Source organism: Lynx canadensis, chromosome B1 (genome assembly GCF_007474595.2).
Source record: "Lynx canadensis isolate LIC74 chromosome B1, mLynCan4.pri.v2, whole genome shotgun sequence".
In the NCBI taxonomy this organism is placed as follows: Eukaryota; Metazoa; Chordata; class Mammalia; order Carnivora; family Felidae; genus Lynx; species Lynx canadensis.
In genome coordinates, this window is record NC_044306.2 from 187,315,695 (window position 1) to 187,340,166 (window position 24,472).

Consider the following 24,472-nt stretch of genomic DNA (forward strand, 5'->3'; position numbering starts at 1 on the left):
GATTTTAGGGGCTCCTGAGTGGCTCAGTCAGTTGAGCATCCAACTCTTGATTTCAGCTCAGGTCATGATCCCAGGGTCATGGCATTAAGCCCTGACTTGGGGTCCCTGCTGAGCATGGAGCCTGTTGAGATTCTCTCTCTCTCCCTCTGCCCCTCTCCCCTGCTTGTGTTCTCTCTCTCTAAAAGAAATTAAATGAAAAATTTAAAAAATCATTAGACTTGCTTAAAACAGATTGCTCTCCGTGATCCATGCGCATGGTTCCTCATCCAATTAGTTGAAGGCCTTAATAGAAAAGGTTGACTTCCCCAGAGAAAAGAGGAATTCTTCCAGCAGATTGCTGTTGGACACCAGCTACAAATCTTCCCCCGTCTCCAGCCTGCTAGCCTACCCTGCAGATTTTGGACTTGCCAGCTTCCACAATCGCATGAGCCAATTCCTTACAATATATCTATATCTACATCCCTGTCTATGTCTATAATCTATCTTGTTTTCATCCATTTATTCTGTTTCTTTGCAGAACCCTGACTAATACATGTAGTAAGTGTTGGATTATAGTCTCACATATAAAGATTTCTCACACAAACGAATTCCAAATAATTGATGTAGGCGACACCTTCTCAAGGAGACTTTCACCCTCACCCCCACCTCTTTAGTGCAGGCTGTCCTCAGTGAGTTGATTCTAAAGATTAGTGTATGGGATAAAGAGAGCAATACAATTTTACAGGGGAAAACCCTGATGAACACTAGCTTGCTCCTGCAACCAAAATTAACCTCAACATAAGTCATGTTGATAACATGCACTGCTAATATGATTTGATGAGAATGGCATTATACTTCTGCAGTCTTCGTTTCAAAACCTATAACTCCAGTCTACCCATGGGAAAACATAACACGAACACAAACCGAAGGACCTTTTTTACAAAACACCTGACCAGTACTCCTCAAAACTGTCAAGGTTACTAGAAGCAAGGAAAGCATGAGAAATCGCTACAACCAAGAGGAGTTTAAGGAGACATGATTACTCAATGTAATATGGGATCTTGGATGGGGACCCTGGAATAGAAATACATCATTTAACTAAAATCTAAGAAAATCTGTAGAGAATAAATAAAATGTAACAATATTGATTCATGAATTCTGAGGAATGTGTCATACCAATGTAAGATGTCAATGATAGAAGAAAATGGTTGTGGGCTCTATGGGGACCCACTTTACTATCTTCACAACTTTTCTGTAAATCTAAATTTATTATAAAATATAAAGTTTATTAGAAATACATATACACAAAGGGGAAATAATATTTTAAGTAAATAACATTACTGTACTGGCAAAACATCAATCGCTTCTTTCTTTTGAGGAAAGAACTGGACCTAACAGGAATTTTAGTAGAAGCAGGATCTCTCATGTAAAGGACCCAAATCTTCAGGATGGAATAGCTCTGACTGTCTGCCTTGGCAACTAGTATTGACTTTGTGAAATTCAGACTGAAACTAACTACGTGGGTTTTTGCTGTACTTTTCAGATATAAAGACTGCTAAAAGCATTTGATTGTCATTTCTCCAAATGCCTCCTGAATACCTCACTAGAACACCGTCCATGCTTTGTGTCGATGGAAAATCCGTCTTTACCCATAAAGCAATTAATTTTCATAAACATCTTTGTCGTATACTACTGATTTGTATTTGGCCAAGCCCACTATTACAGGACAGTTTGCTGGAGTTGACCTGCTCTCTGCTCGGGCTCTCTGGGTCGTGCAAGTTACCAAAGCACAGAAATAGCTGCGGTTTTGGCGTCTCCATTCTCTTTTTCCATAGGGAATACTCACCATTTAGCAGTGAGCATTTTCAAATGCAAATGACCCTCCAAATGAGGGCAGTCCTCCTTCTTAGAGCCACTGCTAAGCCACCACCTGCGTGCGTGCCTATTCAAAGCTGGTCTACTCAGCCCATATGCATCTCCTCCAGTGTTTTATTTGACAATCTGTTTCAGCTTCGCAAGGGAGCTAGCAAATTATGTATTGCTCATTTTGTCAAAGTCATCATTGATGACAATTCCGGCATCAAGAGGCTCATTTTATTCTGCAGATGTTTTTATCAAATAGAAGATAAATCATGGTTCCCCATCTTGTTTTGTGTTGTACTTCTGGGAGTAACGGAGGGCACAAATAAAAACCCTTTCATTAATAAAGAAAGAAAGGAATCGACTCCAGAGGATCACCAGGCATGATTTTCAGATAGGCAGAGCCCACACTGGAAAAAGATTATATTTAGCACCAACGTAACAGGCTTGGAATAGGGGGAAGTGGTGTTGCGGGAGGGAATCTTAATTTTTAAGGATTCATTTCCTCTCATTCCTTTGGGAAGAGTGGGGCCAATTTCATTTAGAATTCCAATCCAGAGCAATGTTCACCATAGCATCTTCTAGAAAGGGGCACTATAAAACATTTCTGAACAAATAAATGATTAATCTCACCAGTAAATCATTGTGAGAAACTGTCTTGATCGTCTCAAGAAACGTGGCTATGGTCTCAGTGATTTTTGATATAACACCAAGAGGTCGGCAGATCTCCCGATTTGGCCTGCTGAGGTCTCTACTCAGATTTAGAAGTGGCAGGGTTTGGGGGGTATGGGTATGTGAATCTGTCCTTACCTTCAGGTGTAAGGAATAGAGAGCTAAGGAAAGTAGAGCAAGACTCTGAATTACAAAGAAATCTTGAAAATAAGCACACTACATGCAAGGCACTGGTATTCTGTTAAGGTTCTGCATGTGTGATTGAAATGGCCAGACATGCTTCACTGTGGTCCCTACAGTTTCCAGCACAATATGGAGTGTGATGGGATTGAAGTCAGGGACCCGTGCGGTACTAATCAGAGGAGAATGAGCAAATGTTAAGTGACGTATGACCCTCCAGGATGCAGATGACAGCATTGTGAGAGGCAGCCAAGGGTAGACAGTGTTTTGGAAATTCTCTGGAGGATATCGGGAAGAAGAGAAAATGTTAGAGAAGTAGCTGACAATAGAAAGGAGAGTGGTTAATACAAGTGTACCTTTGCTCCTATCGCCGTCACTTCCAGAAACGTGGACTATGTGCCAGGCACAGTAGTAGGCACTTGCTCCGTATTACTACTCATTGTGTTCACAGCTACACGTGGAGACATTGTCTCTTTCGGTTTCAGTATGAAAAATGGCAGTTCACAAAGGTTATGCCCAAGACTACGCGGCTAGTACTTTCTGAATCATTTTGGACCGTGGCTAAGAGCACAGAATCCGCATTCAAAAAGTCTTTGGTGGGGATCTGGGCAATCCGACATTTCTGACCATTAGAACCTCTTTCAATCAGTATTACTCTTAACTGGGTAAGTGCGTACTTTCTTGGCATCATCACTGTATTTATTCGTATGTTCCTTTCCCACCCGTTTATCGATGATCTCCTATCCGATAAGCACGATGCTAGGCTCTGGCCAACAGGGATAAAATATACTATCATCTCTCCCAAAATAAGGAGAAAGGAATTAGTGTAGTAGCCTCTTGTTCTGCCTGGAGTACCCACGGACAGTTATTTCTTTTCTACATCAGTGCCCTTTTCAGACTCTAACAAGCCTCTCCAGGAAATCCTTAGATGCTCTGTATCAGCATTGCAATTTACTATTTAAGGGAGAGATTCCTTCTTATTGTCCAAATGTTCACCCATCAAGTCTGAATAAAACATAAACTGATCAATATATAAAGTAGCCATAAAATTAGGCCACTGCAGTGGCTATTTGTGTTGTTGTTGTTGTTTTTTCTCCCTTTTACCTTACTTCCACATGATTTAACATTAAAGTTAAGGCAAGAACAACAACAAGGGAACAGGAAAAGCAAATAAGATTTTAACAAGCTTTCAATAGACTGACAAAAGAAGATGAGAAACCAGAAACATGAAAATAATAAGCAGTAACTCTGCCAAGAAATACAGCCTCTAAATGGATCCTGAATGAGAGATTTACTTATTTATTTGCATCTTTCGGTTCAGTTTTGCGTTAACTATTTTTTCCCTCTTGTTCTGAAAATGATTTGGATTTATTGCATCTCCTGGTGGGTTGTTTGTTTTTTTTTTTTTTTTTGCATTTTCTGTTTGTTTCTCAACACCCCGTCTCCTTATTTTAACATCTCTTTATGTTCAGATTTTTCAGACACCGTTTACTCTTTTTTTTTTTCCCTACAAATAGAAATCATGGAATGAACAGAGTTATTGTTAGTGCACAAATAGCTTAAGACAGATCGTAAAGTCCCTAGTGATCAAGGAACTATATAATGCTGACTAGCTCTAGCAGCGACAGCAAAAATTTTCATAAGCCAGATGCTTAGCTTTTAGCTCAACCCCATCAACTTATCCTCACCATGTGAGAATCCCCCATTACTTTTCCAAAAAGACTATTGTCTTTCTGACACTTGGAGAAATTCTGCAGTTTCTGAGGTGTTTCCCAGCTTCATTCTTTCTACAACTGTATATAACTAAACACAGCAAAAGAGAAGCATGCACTATTATTATTATTTTTTTTTTTTACCAACCATAGCAAATTCAGATGCAGAATTTTAAAACAGGGTATAGTAGATTCCTTTTGGATAAGATTCCACCTCTTGTAGTGTGAAAGTTTAGACATTTCTTGTAAGCATAGATGGTGAATAGGCAGTTTTCCTTTTCTAAAGAGCAAAATTAGATTGGCTGTATCATGATTCAAGTTATAATGACTTAGGGTATCTGCACATGACAAAATATTAATTTTTTTTTAATTTACTGATTTTAACCCATAAAAACTCTCTTAAGAGTTAGTGTTTAACACATTAGGCAAGCTGTTAACTTTTTTTAACCTTGCCCATAGAACTTCAAAACCTATTATATGGGAGAAATGCATTTCTTGGAACTTTTCTCTCAAAGATACAAGGAAATTAAATCCCAGAAAGATTTTGTGTTGAGGACATCATCTGTGTAAATATATGATGGAAACTGAACTACCCAGCCAGTGGGTAACAAACGATATCATCCAACCCGTGGTTTTAGATATTTAACTCAATGTGAGTCAGCTATATGAGGCAGATTCCTGTACCCTGGAGTGAACATGAACCATGGCTGTGTGAAGAGAATTAGTTGATCTAGGATACAGGAGATGATGGTTCTGAACTTCTGAGAGCCAGTCAGGCCCCACTAATACACACAGGTATATTAGTTTTCTAGGCTGTCATCACAAACCACTACAACCTGGGTAGCTTAAAACAACAGAAACTTATCATCTCATAGGTCCGGAAGCTAGAAGTCTGGAATCAAGGTGACAAGGGGCCACATACTTTCTCTGAAAGGTCTAGGGGCGGATCCTTCTTTTCCTCTTCTAGCCTCTGTTGGCTGCTGTGAATCACTGGCAATTCTCCGTTTATAAATACAATTCTTCAGCCTCTGCCTTTGTCTTCACATAACCTTCTCTCCTATGGGTTGGAGCCTTTGCGTGTGTTCAGATTTCCCTCTTCTTAAAAGTATGCTAGACATACTGCATTTAAGGCCCACCCTAATAGAGTATGACTTTATTTAAATTGTATTGTATCTGCAAAGACCCTATTTCCCAATAAGGTCACATTTAAAGGTTCCAGGGCGACATGAAATTTGGGGAGGAGACACTATCCAGCCCCTCACACAAAGATTCCAAGCTCCATGTCAGGTGACCTATCTCTAAGAGGCCTCTCCAACGTAACATGTTCAAATCTGAGCTCTTGGATCTCCTGTCCCCACAAACCCGTTCCATCCAGTGCCCTTCTCATCTCAGTTCGACACCACCTGAGTCCTTCCAGTTGTTCAGGCCTAGAAACTAAGAATTATCCCTTTTAAGTGTCCTCCTTTCACAGCCAACACCCAATACCTCAAAAAATTCTCTCAGTGACAGCTGCAAATTGTGTGTAGAATCTGGCCAATTCGCGCTCCTTTTACTGTGAATACTCCTGTGTGAGCTGCCACCATCCCTCCCCCGTATCATTTCAACAGTCTTCCAACTGGTTTCCCCATTTCCACCTTTCTTCACCTACAGCCTAATTTCAACACACCGGATGGAGTGATCCCTTTGGAACATAGGTCAGATTCTGTCACTCCTCTGCTAAAAATCCCTCCAGTGACTCCCCATCTGATTCAGAGTAAAAGCCAAAACCTTAAAAAGGCCCAACGTAAGCCTGCGTCCCAACCTGTCTGACCCCACATTCCCATCTCTGTCTCTCTGTTCCATTTACACTGCCCCTAGCAATGTGTCTCATACACCAGTTAGCTCCCACCTTGGGGCCTTTGCACGGCTATTCCCTCTCTCCAAGGACAACTTTGAAGTCACTCGTCTCTACATCGTTGGAGGAATCAAGGTAAGTTGGACAAAATCTTGTTCAAAACGATGTAAAATGAATTCATGTGTCATTCCTAGTTCTCTGAATTAGAGCAAAGAAAACTCCTATGTTTACACTAAAGAAATACCTCCTTTTAATCATTTGATTGCTTATAATAACAATAACAGTATAGTACTTTCTTTTTTTATGTTTACTTATTTTTAAGAGAAAGAGAAAGAAAGAGAGACAGAGAGAGACAGAGTGTGAGTGAGGGAGGGGCAGAGAGAGACGGAGACACAGCATCTGAAACAGGCTCCAGGCTCTGAGTTGTCAGCACAGAGCCCAATGCGGGGTTCGAACTCACAGACCGCAAGAGCATTACCTGAGCTGAAATCAGATGCTTAACTGACTGAGCCACCCAGGCACCCTGCAATATAGTACTTTCAAAATACTTTTTATGCATGTACTAGACACTGTTAAGTGACTTTTATACTGTAATGTGGTCTATAAACTCTTAGTGAGCCCTAGCTCCATTAGGATATGGAAAAGATAAACTTCAAGCTATGGCAAGGGAGAAAACAGTGCATAATTCTATGATGGATAGAAAAACTCTCTTCCTTGTCCTTCTCCAATATAAGCACATCACTCTGAGTGCCTAATCCTGGGCTTCTGGTCCCCTGGGCCCATTGGTAGCTTCTGGGAAAGAGTGGATATATAGAAAGTACCAAGCCTCTTCCCAACTTTTTTTCAACCAACACCCCTGGATCTGTCATCTGGATTTATTTCCTAACAAAACATAATTTAATAAGAAAAGATTTTTCATAGACTAACAGAATTGTCCAAGAAAACACCAGACAGCTTCAGACAACCAGTTAGCTTTAAACCCAAAAGGATAACAGACATTGTTTATCTATTAAAACAAAGAATAAAATAAGGTGACAATGAAACAAAAGACATAAGGATTTACAGAAGAAAGTATTAAACGAAAGCCAGAGATGAAAGGCAAGCAGGCAGAGCTCAGGAAGGATATGGAAGAGAACAAAGAAAACAGAGCAGAGAGCACGGAAGAAATAATAACAAGACATAACTTTAGCAGAAAATCCGGTCAGGAATATGGCAAAGGGGTTTGAGGAAATTGCACAAAATGGATCAGAATAAAATAATATTTAAAATCGATTATAGAAAATATATACTTAGTGTGGAAGACAGCAAAAGGAAATTGAATACATGTAAAAATGATGTTGTGAAGAGGAGAATAGAACACGTGGGGCATAAAAAAATATTAAAACACACATTGAAAATCAAACTGTCTTGATAGTTAGGAAAAAAAGCTTGTTTTCTCAGTAAAAATAAAATAAAAAGTATAACTTTTCCTATGAGATTAATACCAACACATACTGATAAAAGGAATTGAACTTCAAGAATAGAGGGGGGAAATGGGCTCCTGTTCCAGTGGTTTGGACCAATACTCTGGCTAAAAACAACAAAAATTGCTAGGTAATATATAAAAAATTTCTTCAAAGTATTAGATACCTGAAAAGAGAGTGAGGAGCTACTAAGTGAAAAATGCGTGGAAATGTAGGACTCCAGAGATATAAGTGGTGCCCTGCACTGGAATAAAGGAACATTTGTTCTGAGGGCATTTGTTGCTCCTGGCAAACTTAGACTTTGTTTTGGCAAGCAGGGCCGATCCAACATCGAACAGAAGACATTTCCACCTTCAGCTGAGAGATAAAGGTGAACAAGAAGTAACTCTGAACTCAGAAGACACAGGGATAGTTGTTGTAATGTTGAACAGATAAAGGGTGGAAAAAGAAAGAGAATTAAGACAACTCTGAAGAGTTGTGGTCTTTGTATTGCTGTTGCATTGCTGTTGCTCACATTGGTAGCTCAGATTCACGTCACATGAGGATTTCAAGTAAAATGCAAGCTCTGATTTGGGGTGGTCATGAATCTATAGCCCCCGATAGAAAGCAACTTATCCTAGGTCATAGAGAATCCATGCTTCAAAATAATTTTTGAAAACAATGAGCAACACACACTCAAAAACATCAAAACACAAAAGAAAATCGTAAAAGAACCAATAAAAGTAACAATTGAAACTAACTCATTAAAACTTTAGGCATTGAAGCTATCTTACAAGTACACTGTACTTACCATCTAGTTTCCAAGAAGCAGGGGCTCCAACCCAGGAAACAGTGAAGGGAATCTCCTTGACAGCAGAAAATGTGATATGAAATAAAAGGCATTTGGAGTCTTTCAAAAAGAACAAGAGTTATATAGAGGAGGAATTGTTACTTTGAATCAGCAAACAATGATGTTATTTTCAACTTATGGAATCAAACTTTGTTGAAAACTAAACCAAGCTCCAAAAATTAGTGAAAAGGGCATAAACATAAGTAACTGAGAAAAGATAATTTGATCTAGACTTACGAAATACTCTTTTAAGTGGTATAGCTCAATGTTTCTTATAGATTCATTTACACTACCTAGTTAAAAGCTAAACGTATCAATTTCCAGCTGTTAAAACCAAACTTCAGGGATGCGTGGGTGGCTCAGTTGGTTAAGCATCTGACTTCGGCTCAGGTCATTATCTCGTGGTTCATGAGTTTGAGCCCTGGGCAGGCTCGGTGCTGACAGCTTAGAGCCTGGAGCCTGCTTCGGATTCTGTGTCTCCCTCTCTCTCTGCCCCTCCCCAATTTGTGCTGTTTCTCTCTCTCTCAAGAATAAATAAACATTAAAAAATTAAAAATAAATAAAAATAAAACCAAACTTCAGGCAAAGCTGGACAGTATAACTATGGCTGCTGAATTCAGTGAAAGTGTCACGAACTTGGGTAATGTAAAAGGAATAGTTTTGCTGATAGAATTTCCTTGAACAAAGAAGTGAGGGTGGTATGATTGAAAAATACGTTATCATTCAAACTTAAAATCAAAGATAATTATTCAAAGTTGATAAACACATGTTTGTGTATTTAGTGGTCCCCATTGAACTGGAATGAATGGTTTACAGTAATTATTTGATGAAAGTGGAAAGGGAATAAGTTATGAGACTGAGAGAAATTCCTGTTTTATATCTTCTGTATTTTAAAATTATTTTTCTATCTTTTGCATGCGTCACTCCTATAGCAACTCTAAATATAACACTAGTTAGTGGGAATGTGTAAGCATCAGTTTCCTCATACACTCGGTCTAGGGGCTTTGGTTGGAAGAAGGTCAAACCTCAAAGCATCCTCTATCCACTTCAATATTAGTGATATCAGGAATAAATGCATCAATCCTGGAATCAGACATACATTTCAAATTTAACATTTATTACTTATACTTTCCTACTTTGTAAAATTCAGCTCAGTATTGCTGTGGGAGTTACATGAGAATATATTTGTTTATAGCACTTATCACAATGACAGGCACTGAATATGAGCTCCAGTATAGTAATGGCAGCAAGGCACTGGCCACTTTGAGAGCCCATTCTTAGTCACACCCCCGGAGAGGCAAACTTATGTGTCCACGTGCACTTGCGTAGTTGTGTTTTGAGGTTCTTTATTAGATTACTTATGAAGAGTATCAAAGTTGAGTTTCCTTCTACACACACTTTCTAACCTATAAAAATACCAACGTAATGAAAACAATATGGAAATTTTAGAATTTTACTATGAGAAGCTATGATCTGTAAAAATAATCTTACAATTAAGCTATTTTCTTTAAAGTCACAAATAACTTACCAAAATTTAAATTTCCCTTTAAGTCCAACATTACTATCCCTCTACCCTTTCTTCATTCCAGCTTCTTGCCAGTGAAATTTCTGGGCCCTAAGGATGGAGGATGAGAACAATTAGTTTGGTGGAACAGCCTCGTATGAGAATTAGGAGACTATGTTTGGAGATCCAGCCATGCCAGTAAAGAGCTGTGGAGCTTATGGTAAGTGTCCTGCTCTCCTGAGGCTTAGTGTCTTCATGTAGCAAGTGGACGCAGTGAACCCTAGTTCCCAAAGCACCATCATATCGGTGCACTGAAACTTTATAATACAAGGCAAGAAATGTACAAATGTATCCGGTGTCATTTCCATTTCCTGGGTAAAAACATCTAGGCCTTTTTTATGACTTACTTCTTCCGTGCTGACAAAATTTAGTATTTTCTGAATTATCTCTTCTTTGTGCATGGATACTTTCTGTTAATATCAGTAAACACTATAAAATGACAGGTTTTCTCCCCACTAGTATTGAGCATACAGTAGTATAATAAAATGATGTTGATCAATTACTTAATAAAGGCAGAACTTGAGTTGATGGAGGAAGAGAAACTATAAGCTATTTATTCTTTTCTAGAAATAAGAAAGAAAAAACAACAACAAACCTTATAGGAAAATTTGGTTCAGAAAAAAAGAATCTTCAGTTCACTGGCAAGTTCGGACAAGGTTCACTGTGTAGGTATATGAAAGAAAACCTGAAGGAAGTTGTCTTTTGGGAGAACCTGCTAAAAGTTAAAAAAAATTCAAAGTCTGCTTTTATGATTTGGCCATTGTCTCCAGCTGATCATCTCCTGCAACTTCCTACTTTAGGAATATGTAACATCTTTGATGACTCCTTGTCTTTGTGTTTGATGTAGACTCTCCCAATTCAAATGTGCTTATTTTTATCCAAAAATGTCTATTTATCTATCAAAACTCAGCTCAGCAATCACCTTACCCAAGGATCTTTCCTTCACACTTTTGACTACACTCTCCCCCCTTCTGTAACCTTCTGATCTCAGATCCTGGAACCCAGTCTTCTATGCTGCACTCGTTCCCTTTCAGCGTGTGGGCACTGGCGTTTTTGCACACCTGTCTTTCCTCCTGCATTGAAGACAAGGGGTTAAGGATTGATTTGCTTTCATCAGTATAATTCCAAAATTGAGCCAAATGTTTGATAAACAATACAATTTGATGAACTTGTGATTGAATGAGTGGGCCCCAATTCTAATCATTTTGAGGGCTGTATTAGTATGAATTTACTCATTAACCCAGTATTTTTGTTTGTCTTTTAGCAGCTTTACTGAGATCTCATTTATATACCATAACATTCACCCATTTGAACGGAATGATTCAACGATTTTTAGCATCTCTTTTTAGATTTGCACCTCCCAAAATTTTGGCAGAAAACAGTTCTCCTGAAAATCTTGATGGGCCAAATAAGAAATGGTAATTTAGGGATAAATAATGAATGAAGAGAGACAAGAAGGAGGAGGAAGAGAATGCAATATAATTATTTCAATGCCTTCAACAACAATACTGGTTAAAGTGAAACAAATACATGCTATTAATCACTAGTTAAGGAAAGATGCACTTTTAAATCAGATTTATGATATATCTTATCTAGGAACTGTTAAGTTAAAGCTCTTGAAACTTCATTTTTTACTACATTCATTATAGCCCTTTTCACACACAGCCTGATATTTTGTGTTTTATGTCTATATGGAAAAGCAAGAATTATGAAATGTATTTCTATATTTGTCTTCAGGATTTGTTGTACTATTTTACACATAGTAGGAGCCAAATAAACATGCAATGCATCAAACTGAGAAACAAAAGAGGAAAATAGAAGAAATGATGTATCATCACACCGAGATGTATGACGGGAATCATAAGATCACAACTCCATTTTGTCTTTAAAAATCTGAACATTTTAGGGGCTCAATCGGTTAAGCATCCAACTTCATCTCAAGTCATGATCTTGTGGTTTCTGAGTTTGAGCCCCAAGTTGGGCTCTGTGCTGACAGTTCAGAGACTGGAGCCCCTGCATCTGCTCTTGTGTCTCCCTCTCTCTCTGCCCCTCCCCGCCGCTTGCACTCTTGTTTCTCTCTCTCTCTCTCTCTCTCTCTCTCTCTCTCTCAAAAATAAATAAGCATTTAAAAAATCTGAACACTTCAGGTAATAGTTTGCAAGTCTTACTAATTTCATTTCTCTGCTTCAAATTCCTGGACCAGATTTGTCTTTAGCTACTTATCTCTCTGGAGGAATGACGGGTGTCAGAATGAGTCCACCCAAAACATGCCATTTTGGCTTGTGGATTACTTTGAGTTGAATTCACTCAAGACCCAAAAGACTCAGGAAGAGCTTGTACCTCCCCCTTAACTGCCTAAAGGAATTTGGATAGAGGGCCTGGTCCAGGAAGATAACTATCACCAGAGATAACTGCAGAGAGTATGGACAGGTTTTATAAGCTGGGGGTAAGCTCCACAGGACCTGCTGATCGAGTTCCTCTCTGTGTCCCATTGCCTCCGCATAACAAGACAGACATTTGTTTACCAAACATCTGTTCTTCCTATCTTCTTGTATATTGTCTTTCTTCCCTTTGAAGTATCAGATACCTATCCCATTCTCCTTAGCACAGGATGGCATGTAAACCTCAATTGTCTGACTACCTTTGGGTCCTGTATTCTTATGAGGCTCCTGTATGTGTGTAATTAAATTTGTTTTTCTTCTGTTAATCTTTTATATTAATTCGCCACCCACAGAACCTAGAAGAGTAGAGAAGAAATTTTCTTCCTCTCCAATAGGAACAGGTGTGAGAATGTAGCCCTCTATTGATAAAATCAATTCACCTACTCTTAGCATTTCTTGATGAGAGGCTGACAAGCCTTAAATAGTTTCAGGCAACCTCCAATTACATTTTACAGTAGGAACCTAAAGAGAAAAAACTGAGGATATTTTAAGAAATAATTGTCCAAGTGGTGTTACTAAGTCTGAACCAGGAAAGCAAGCCCACCCTCAATCTGCTTCACAGCTCTCCCACCTTCTCCAAGGGAAAATACTGAATAAGAAAGCTACCTCATCAGTCTAATTATCTGAATCTTGTAAAACTACTTCCACACCCTTGGAGTTTGGAGGTCAGTCTAATTTCTTGATTAGCTGAAGGTATATTAAATTGGATCTCTTTGAATTTTGGGAGTTGTCCATCAATAACTAACAGCTTGTTAATTGTAAATTTCTATGTCCCTTAACCTGGCAACAGTTTATTTCTCATCCCTTTCATTTAGTGTTTGCCCATCCATATTCTACATTTCTTGACACGTTTTTTATTAAGTGCACATTTATGATTATTCAGGTATTCACTCCTATGTCAAAAGCATCTTGATTTTCTTTTAATGCATCGCTAACTGCATATCCATCTGTATTACACATTTCTTGCCACCATTGACAGATATATTCTACTGATTGCAAGACTATTTCCCCTACAACTGCCTTGCAAAGATCCTTTGTGAAAGTCTTGTTTTACAGCAAAGTCATTCCCCCTGCAAAACAGCAAATAAGCAGGGTGCTGCATTCTGTCCCCTTTAAGCAATAATTGGTTGCTTTGCAACTCTTTGGCCTGATGCTTCCTAATTTGTAATGCACAAGGCTCTGTTAAAAAAAAATAACATATTCCATTTCTGTTTACAGAACTAATGCTTGATGCAAAAAGAGATAGAAAATAAGATTGGTCCTTTATTGGTGATAATTATACCAACAATACTGAGCAAGATATGGAAGGGTTAGATAAAAGCAAATGAACTTACTTTTTAAATTGAGTTTACCAGATATAATCATATAACGAAGTACAAATCTTTTAGCTGTTCAATTAAAACTACCTTTTTTCCCAATAATTTAGGGGTCCATTTTTATATTATTTTGCATAAGTATTTCAACCAATTTCCATAAATTTGCATTTTTGTTCAAAAAGCCCTCATGCCAATTATGTAAAAGACATGTAATTAATTGGTGCATTCTGCAGCAACTGCATTCAAGCCTAGTTTGCAATCAGACCCTTCGATGGCTGAGGATGGGGAGCCGTGGGCTGGCAAACCTACAAAAGTCTACCCCACAGCCCCCAAAGAAAACTGAAAAGTGAGGTTGGGGAATGTTTCCCGGAGAGGTTAATATATATCAGATAAGGGGTGCCCAAGAAGCTGTGTATCGGTAAGCCTAATTCAATGCCGAAAGGTAAAGAGTGAAAGACCCATTTGTGCCAACATCTTCATCTTCACGTATCCATCACTTTGGTGTCTAATCCTTAGGCTTACTTGGCCAAGTTCACCTGTAAGCATAATTCTGCTCTTTCCAGCACATCCCTCTGCCATAGGAGGCTAGAAGAAGAGGACTTAACACTGTAATAGGAAACGTTGTTTTCCAATTCAGAGTTAATTCAGGAAGCAATAGAAAAACATGTTATTGTCCTTTTAAGCACAGTTAAGAACACGTGTCTGTAGTTTTTCATGTTGTGCGTTTATGCTTTCCCAGTGAATCCATGCCGCCCAGGTATGTGTTTCACGTTTGCTAATATGAAGCAAAGAAAACCTGTAGTGACAACATTAACTCTGGTTTAAAAACCATTTGCTGCTTGGAAAGCTTGGGAGTGACCATCTCTATATTTTAATAATCAGAATCTCTTATCAAACTAGAAAGCTATAATAATTGGCTGAACTGAATATGCCCATTGGGCTGCTTCAAGTTCAAGTCTATATATTTAGAAATTTTAATGCAGTGGGGATTGGGAAGGAAGTGGACGGCTGGCCTTCTCATCTAACTTTGAGTTGCATGTGAGGCATGTCTTAGTTATATCTTAAATTGATTCTTGCCTGAATGCTCCCTTAGGGCTTAAAAAATATTTTCATATTTTATAACTTAATACATATTCAGAGGGCAGGCTGTCCCTCCTTTGAAAACTTGGGAGGTTCTAAATTGTTTGAACTTCAATTCACAAGGCTAGAGCCACCTTTTTTTCTTAGGTTTTCATTCAGTTAGTGTTGGTAATACCCACGGGGATCTGGTGGCTCTGGGGAGGTAGGTCACAGAGTAGAGAGAAAGCATCCAGGCCTGTTTTCACATGATTCCCTGGTATCCTGCGCTCATAGCCTTGTTTGGACAGAAGATAGATGTCTACGCAGCCACGAGAATTAAATATACAGAAAGCAGGGTTGTGTTATGTGTTACACAGACCTGCTATGTGGGGCAAGGTTGGGCCTGTCAGGTTGGGGCAGAATAATTGAAAAAAATATGCTGACCTATTTAGAATCGCCTTCTGGTAAGCTCTCTGTAGGGTTAATTTTAACGAAAGCTTCTTGTCTTATTCCCCATATTGGGGCCCGAAGTTACCATAATCATTATTTCTTATAAAGCGACTGGTTCTCAGAATTTTTCTCTTAGGGATTTCTAAATACCTCACTTTTTACTTTCTTATGTCAGTGCAGATACAAGGGATGTTGTGTATATTTCCAAAAAAATATATATACATATTAACGCTCCATTAAGCCCACTTTGGATGAAATTGATTGCTCAAAGGCGATCACTAATATACATACCCCACGACAAGGTGATGTAATGAACTGTGACCAAAGCCTGTGTGTCCATTAGCTGCGGAAGCTCTTATTGCCTGCCACCAAATCTAGTGACAGGGGAAGCACAAATCTTTTGTTCCATACTTAATTTTTAATAGGATCTGACAGCACTCAGAAGTTTAGAAACTTCTAAGAGTGAAAGAGAAGACCTGTTGTGTCAGAGATAACCTAACACTGTAAATGGAGCAGATTTCCAACTAGATTTTAAGTATTTCTTATGCTGAAGTTTGATTGGTTCTTGAGAAAGTCAAAACTTCTGGGTGGAGGGTGAGTTTACAGAAAGAATATAAACATGCCCATTCATTACAATTAAACCCTCAAGCGAGCAGGTATTCTGAAACAAAAGGTAGGGTGTGTGTGTGTGTGTGTGTGTGTGTGTGTGTGTTTGGGGAAAGTGTTTGTTGTAATGGAGTATTTTCAGTATTTAATGTGTTTGCTTCTCTGGCCCTGACCTCACTCATCCTTCTAGTCTCAGTTCTACTGAATACACAGGGAAAGATGACTATGGGTAGGAGTGTTCGATTAAAGCGAAGTATATGTCAAGTCAACACTTTCGAATGAGAATATCAGGTTATTCAGCAGTGCTACGAAAATGCCAGACTTCATGAAGCTAAGAGTGTTGTTTTGGAACTTTTGATGATGACAACATAGATGCCCTCCTTGTCATTTACTTACCTTCGCTTGGGTTTCTTCTATGTAATAATCTGTGCAATCATAACTGAAAGTGATCTTGTCAAACTACCACCTAGATGACATTTTATTTTTCATATATCTCTAATATGGAGCATTCTACAAAGCACATAACTTATCTTCACAACAGACTTTAAAGGAAAGAGGTCTGAGTTGGGTTGGCAAAAATCAAACTTAGATAGGAGGTGTGACTTGTATAGACCATGTCGACTGGCAGATTTTAGGTACAGATTGAGAACCCAATCAGATATCATCATCTTTACCAAAACCCTTCATTTGCACTCCATTATTTTCTGCTACAGATAGTGGATCCTGTTACTACAAGATCCTTGGTTAGTTGAGAAGGGTGATGGGTGGGTTAAAGCAAATCTAGAGAAGTGATAATTTTTCAGGCACAAAAAAAAGTTGTGAGTGAGAGAAAGGGAAGTGTCAAGGAATACATTTGCTGGCAAGCTGGGAAAAGGACAAAACATTGCCCAAGGAAAAGTCAAAAAGGAGGTTCAAGAAAGGAGACAAGTAGAAAATGCAGAAGTGAGGATAATGTTTGGAGTATGGAATGTACAATCCTCCATATTCCTCTCTAACATGTCTTTGAGAAAATTTGTATTGGTAACAGACACATCGGTGTGATTAGATTTTGTCCGCATAATGAGATATACTAGGTCAAAGTTGACATGGAGTGGAACAATGGTTCATACTGGAGTACCCCACAGCTGGATTACAGTAGTATTTTTAAATCATCTTTTGAGGGTGGATTATACACTGCTCACAAGTACTTTCTCCATTGTTTTATCTCTCATATCTATTTTCATATGAAATGTGACATACAGTAGGTTCTTACTACTTTTTGTTTGAAACTCTTACTGCGTGAAGCTACATGCTATTTGAAACTCTATTTCCAGCTATTCCACAAGGAATGTCCAGAATTGGTAACAGCCCCAGCACCTGAAGAAATGTATTATGCCCTAAGCTTATTTTTATACTTAATTATTATATTTATGTACATCTTACCTTGTCCCAGAAAGGGCTCATGATGTATATTTCCTTTAGGTGTTTTGTTGTTGTTGTTTTGATTGGTTTCTTTGCTTGTTTTTTGTTGCAAATAATAAAAATCTATAACAGGTGATTTCAGCAGAAATAAATTTACTAGAAAGATATTGGGTAGCTTGCTAAATCCGTGTAAAAGACCAGAAAACTAGACCACACACACAGTTTCAAGCAGAACAAGAATAATCAGGGCAGGAGAAACCATTCAGCCTGTATATCGGGGTACCAGAGTTAGGGTAAATGACCACCAATCAGGTTTTCAGATCTTGAATCTCGCTTGAGGAGAGAAGTTCCGGGAGAAAGAATCTGATGGGTTGAGCCTAAGTCTTATGCCAACCTATCCATTGGTTATACTTAGTTGAAGGGAAAAGATGTGGTCAGAGGAGCCTATGAAGTCTCCAAGCATTCCTTCGGCTCCTATAGCAGAGGATGAATTATTTAGAGTCCCAACAAGACGGTAATCAATGGAGAGTTAATTCCATGAAAGGAAATATGAGGGTTTTTGGAAAGCACTCATGGATGCTAGGCAGTCAGAACAGTAAATATCCACAGCATTTGGGCACCTTTTTCAGTGGTTCTTTCCATCTTTAGGGAGCAAAAACTGTGAAAGCTGCCCAAACTGCTAACCTTTGTAGTTAACAACTGTGAGTAAGAGGAAAAATGAGAAGTCAGACACACACACACACTCACACACACACACGCACACACGCACGCATATGCACACACACATACACACAAATGCCAAAGCCACCAGGTTTTGTTGAGGAAGTTCTGCAGAGAGGTAAACACTACCATTTCAGCAAAAGAGGGCATTTCGGATATGAAACAAAGGAAGATGATTCTGGATTGGTTCTTGTTTTCCTCTGTGTTTGAATTGTTTTCCCCAGATGCCTTGAAGCTAAGCTTTCTTTCATTCATCAAAGAAATTGTAGTTTTCACCAAACCGCAATATCCTCTCCCAGTTTCCAACAGCTGTCCATCTTAAAGGGGTTATCTAGAGATTTAAGAGTATCTAAAAGACCGTTGAATCTTGATTATGAATGGCTAAGGAGAAACCAATACTGAGGAATTGTGAAGACGGGGTTAGTTCAGGAGCCCATCATTTCTATCTGTCACTGACAACTCACCAGGCCACTGTAATTCAAAATCATTAGTTATGTCTTCTTGAAGCACAGTGGCAAAGCAATAGAAAAACAGCAGGCACTGGAGTGTTTCAGGAGGATAGATTCTTTTTTCTATGCACTGGTCATATTCTGAGGACCCTACAAAAAAAAAAAAAAAAAAAAGACACATGCCAGCAATACCACACTAGATTCATGCAACCTATTTTCAATACGCAGCAACGCAGCAAATGTTGCTGATTCAGGATTCTACAGTCGGAAAAGGAATTCTGATCATCTTGTTTTGAGAATATTCTTCAAGAGATTACCAAGAGAGGTGGCATTTGTTACCCTTTTGTAGGAAAGACTGGAAGGTGACTAAAGAAAGTTTCCTAAATCTTGAAGAGATAAAAATATAATATGCCAAAGGATCAAACTGAAGCAAAACTGAATTTGTTAAATACACGTTTTGCAAAGCCAAGCCATTGCCTGTTATGCCATCTTACACAAATTGCCTGCAAACAGCTTTTAAAATGGGCAGAGCATTTAACAGATCACTGGAAACCTAAATACCAAAGAGTCCACTGAGGTGAGATATATTTAGCTATCTACTGTGCCCATGCCTGCATTCACCATTTTTGCCTGCTGCTATGTCAAGGACTTTTCATGCAGCATTTTAAGAAATATTCTTTTTGCAGGTAAAAAAAAAAATCTTGATGCAAATCTGCATTGGAAGATGCAACCCTTTCTCCTAAAAATGTGCATTATGCCTGGGGGTTAACCTTAGGCTCTGTCAAGAATACATCCTAAATGAGGAAGAAGTCGTTTGTAGGACTGGAGGACTTTGGAACAGTGCCTCATGAAAAATTCTCTCTCCTCCCTCAACCCATTAAATTATATAATTTTGCCTTAAAATGCACAACTGCCTATTAAAAAACTTATTTCACAAATGAGCCTCATTTGAATATGAGCACAAACGTGTCTAAGGAGGACAGCAAAAGCAACTCCCAGAAGGGTGACCTTGGAACATTCCAGAAACATGATAGTTCTTACACTGGTCCCGGTCCAGATGTCATTGAGAAACAGGATTGGGGAAACAGGTCTTTGGCAAGATTCCACTTACTCTGTTATCAAATATCTCTGTTCCCTCCAACTAGATGTAGTTTCACCACACCAGTCATATTTCAATATTGGGTAGACAGATGAACTTGTCCCATTCAATCACTAATATTGATTCCCTCTCGCAAAAATGAAACTTTGAGTTGCCTTGGCACTGAATGTGCTATCCATATGCAAAATTAAAGACAGAATTAACAGGTGCTCCAATCAAACGTTTCTAGAATAGATTCAATAATGGACTATGTTCCATTATTTTTCTCCTCTAAATGCTATGGAATAACTTCTGTTTGAGTACAAATATTCTCTCCAAGTTAATGATTTCTGTTCCCAGTAGATGGAGTAGGGGATATTACCTAAATATTATACGTCTATAGTTCAACTTTGTTAAGTGAAAACTTTGTGCTTATCCAAAGAACGTAAAAAAATATTTTTAGAGTACCCTGTCAATTTTCCAAATGGCGCTGTGAATGTAATGTCAAATAGATATGAGGTACCGTAACATATGTAGCCATATTTCTTGTTAAAATCCACTAATAATTATAACACGGAACATGGCACTTCAGACTTGCTTATTCATTTGGAAAGTTAGCATCATAATGCTTAGAGATACATATTTTTAATAGGAATACATTAGAATGCAAGATGCTTTTGAAAAAGTTTTGAATAATGGGCATTTTATACGGAGCTATTTAATAAGTCCTTTTATGTCAGAAAGGTAATACCAATGGATATGGTAATGTTCTCTGAACTATAAGGTACTTGTTTTTGTGGGAATGTTCAAGATGATCCTAGATGAAATAGAAAGGAAAGAGAATGGGGTAATGGAGGACAAGCTTGCTGAACCCCAAGCTTTTTCCACTCTTGTATGATAGTTATGTTCATTACAGAGAGCTATGACTATCAGTAATCAAAAATGTCTTTCCCCACTGTGTTGGCCCATGCGCATTGGCATTACATACATGGCCTTAAACCACTTTAGACCTATATGGCATGTAGACTCTTACTGGTATAAAACAGGTCAACAAGTTTGAGAAGGGTCAGGGCTAACTAATCCTCTATACGAATGCTACTTGGTTATAATAAAAGTTAAGTATCAAATGAATATCTCTCACATAAACTATTTGGTTTATTTGTTTGTTGGTTTGTTTGTTAAGCATTTACCTGGAAGCAGGCTTTGAAAGTCCACATGATTGGTTCTGTAAATCTGATAATATTCCTGTTCTCTGTTTTATTAGGTACTCTGACCATCACCTTGCATGAAAAATTCACTTAAGGTAAATGTAACAACAGACCAGAGGTAGGGCTTAGTGGCCTTTATGGTCCGTATCAGGCAACCAGAAATCCTATCAACCAACGGCCTGACACAGGAACTTCAGGAATTTACCCTAAAGTGTAGCCTGGATTTGTACACACTGTTAATGCAAGTATCAGAGTTTTTCTAAATATTTTTGCTTATCCATATATTTTTAACAGTTTTACCCATGAGAACTCATTCCTAATATTAATCATGGTATTTAATAGGATACTAATTTGGAAACTTTCTTTTCCTTTTCTGACAATCACCAACCTACTTAGTAAAGCATTATTATTAATCTAGATATGGGTAAGAGAAGCCCATTCTGGAGTGTTTTTTTTTTTTTAATTAGAATGCTAGATCGATACCCCTGAAGTGTGAATTCCTGATTAGAGCAGCCATCTGCATGTGGGTTATAGCTTAACCAATTAACAAACCCATAACAGCATAACATAGAGGACTATATTGAAATATTCTGAAGTAAATCCATTCATCTCACTGACAGCACACAGCTCTTGCCACTTTGGCTCCATGCATAATGGAAGGCCAGTAACATTTTTGCACTCTTGGCTCCGTAGATTGCCTCGGGTCTAGGTATTATAGTAATTCATGATCTTTCCCAATTTCTTAATCCCTATAAACAATTCAAGTGCTAACTGCACAAGACAGTGCTTAAGAGCAAAGCTGGATCCAAACACGGATTAAAATCTTCCTTCTTCAAACTGTTGAAGTTAAAGAGAGATATAACTTTCATTTCATTGTATGCATGTGCTACTAATAATTCCTAACACCGGTGAGGGCTTTGAGGTTGCGTATCATTGTGTCATTTCTCTCTGACTGAACAAAGGATAATGTCTCATACCCATTGGCATGTACAGTTTTATAGAGTACTATGTTCCAAGTACATAATCAATAGATACTTGTTTAAGGAGGCTAAACCACGATGGTAACTCAATGCCTCGCTTCTTAGAGTTGCATAGACATTCTTGTTGCTTACAATTAAATAGAGACAAAGTCTGAGTATTACTACTAAATAGCTGTGTGCCCTGGGCAGCACTCTTACTCTATGAATCTCCAATTTCTCATATGTAAATAAGGAATGAGAGCCTCATAGTTACTGTAAACTTTAAGAAATAAGACATATAACATTCCTATGACATGCTTCAGTCATAGAATTCACTCAAAACTGTAAGCAAAATGAATTATCTAGCAAGTGAAAAATTGTTTTACACTTTTTTCTTCCTTGGAAATACAGTATAATAAACATCATTGAAATGCTGCATTGGAGTACAGAATTGACTCATGAATATAAACTGATTACATTATATCAGTCTTGCAGACATGTAGGTTTTAAGGGCATTATCTTGCCCCACAGAACATCAAAGTAACTGTAATTATTATTTATTTTTAATAAGATTTTAACATACTTTATTTAGATTAATTTTATAAATTTTATGTGCTCAAAAACATTATCTTGTGTCCTTACCACTAGTAAACAATTATGAAAATGAGTCACTATCTTCACTAAATTAATGGGGTTTTTGCTTTGAACCCATATAAGTTGGACTGAATTCTACTGAGATAATACGGAATCCCTGGTCTTATACGGTTATAAATTGAAAAAAAATTAAGATATTTTTGGGGGGCGCCTGGGTGGCGCAGTCGGTTAAGCGTCCGACTTCAGCCAGGTCACGATCTCGCGGTCCGGGAGTTCGAGCCCCGCGTCGGGCTCTGGGCTGATGCCTTGGAGCCTGGAGCCTGTTTCCGATTCTGTGTCTCCCTCTCTCTCTGCCCTTCCCCCGTTCATGCTCTGTCTCTCTCTGTCCCAAAAATAAATAAAAAACGTTGAAAAAAATTAAAAAAAAATAGATATTTTTGGGTATCTAATGTGTTTTAAATATTAGAAATCTGTTATATCATTTAATCCTCATATTAGCCCTTTAAGGAAGGTATTAGTATATCCATTGTATAGATGAAAAAGTCAACATCGTAGAATTTGTATCCTTATTTCACACATTGCAGCTTATTGTAATCAGACTTCTACTGTCATCTATCTACTGAAAGTTCACCGGCAAATGTCACCAGTGACTTCCTTACTTATAAATGCAATGAGCATTTTGAGTTCTAATCTTACTTGACCTTGCAAAATTTTTATACTGTGATCATTTTCTTTGGGAAATTCTCTCCGATTTTTTTCCCTAACATCATTCATCCCTGGATCCCCTTCTACATCATTGGTCATTGTTTCACAATTTACTTTATGTATTCTTCTCTCTCTATCTTTTATGTATTAGAATTCCATAGGGACAGGGGTCTATCTTCATTCCTCTTTTTTTTCTTTCTCTACATATTGGTACTAAATATTTCACAGTTAAATAACACTTCAAGTTAAATATCTCCAATTGAACTCTTCCTTCTTCTTCATAAAGCAGTATCTCACCCCTAACTTTAACATCACTCTCTCTTTCTCTCTCTCTCTCACTCTCTCTTTCTCTGTCTGTCTCCTTTACTCTAAAGTCTATCCTCTTCCTCTAGGTCCTATTTCAGTAAAATGCACCACGATCCATCTGGTTTTCCCCAACAGAAGTTTCAGCCCATAAATATAAGCATTGGCCAAAGTCCAACTCCATTTTCTCACCTAATATCATACAAATCATTGCCTCCTCTCCATCTTGACTGCTACATTCAGCTACCAGAAAATCCTCCCAAAAATTGCTTCCCTGCTTAAACTCCTTCACTGCTTTCCCCAAATCTTCAGGATAAAATTGTTAGTAACAAATGTATTCATGTTCCCTGAACTTGCTTAATTACATGAAGCAAATGTGTTCTTGTTAAATGTCCAGGCACCTAAGAGTTGCATGCACCTGGGGAAGTTGCACCAGTAGGTCTGGGAGAGGAGTGGGTTGCTGTGAATCTATAATTTTTAACAAGTCCCTTGAATTCTATTGACTGGCAAATTTGAGAAATAATAGTATATAAATCCTTTTATAATCTGGTAGTTGCCCAATATTTACTTAAACACTACCAATATTTAGCAATATTAATATCTAGCATCATGTCTTGCATTTTTCTGGATTAGTTAATGAATAAACTTGTTGGATGAGATTTAAACACAGAATCCGGGTTCTGACTCCAAAGGGCATGATTTTTATCACACATTAATCACAGTAATAGACAGCTAAAAGGAAAAATACATCTGAGAGGGATCACTTACAGCTATGTCCTTGGAAGCTGATCCTGGGGTCATATAGACCAACCACTCACTTTATTTCCATGGTGTAAGTTCATGATTCATCCATACATGCAGAAAATGTGTTGACCTTCCACTATTTCATAAGCACCAGAAGGAGAATGCTGACCGTTTTGGTCCGTTTGTGTCTGTTTTAGACACATTCCCTGTCTTTGCGGAGTTCCTATTCTGTTAAGGAAGATAAGAAATAAAATTATCATCACACACTGTGGTAGGTACTCTGAAAGAAAGAAGTTGCTGTATGAGATGCATACTTCAAATAGCCAGAGAAAGTCTGAATATGGAG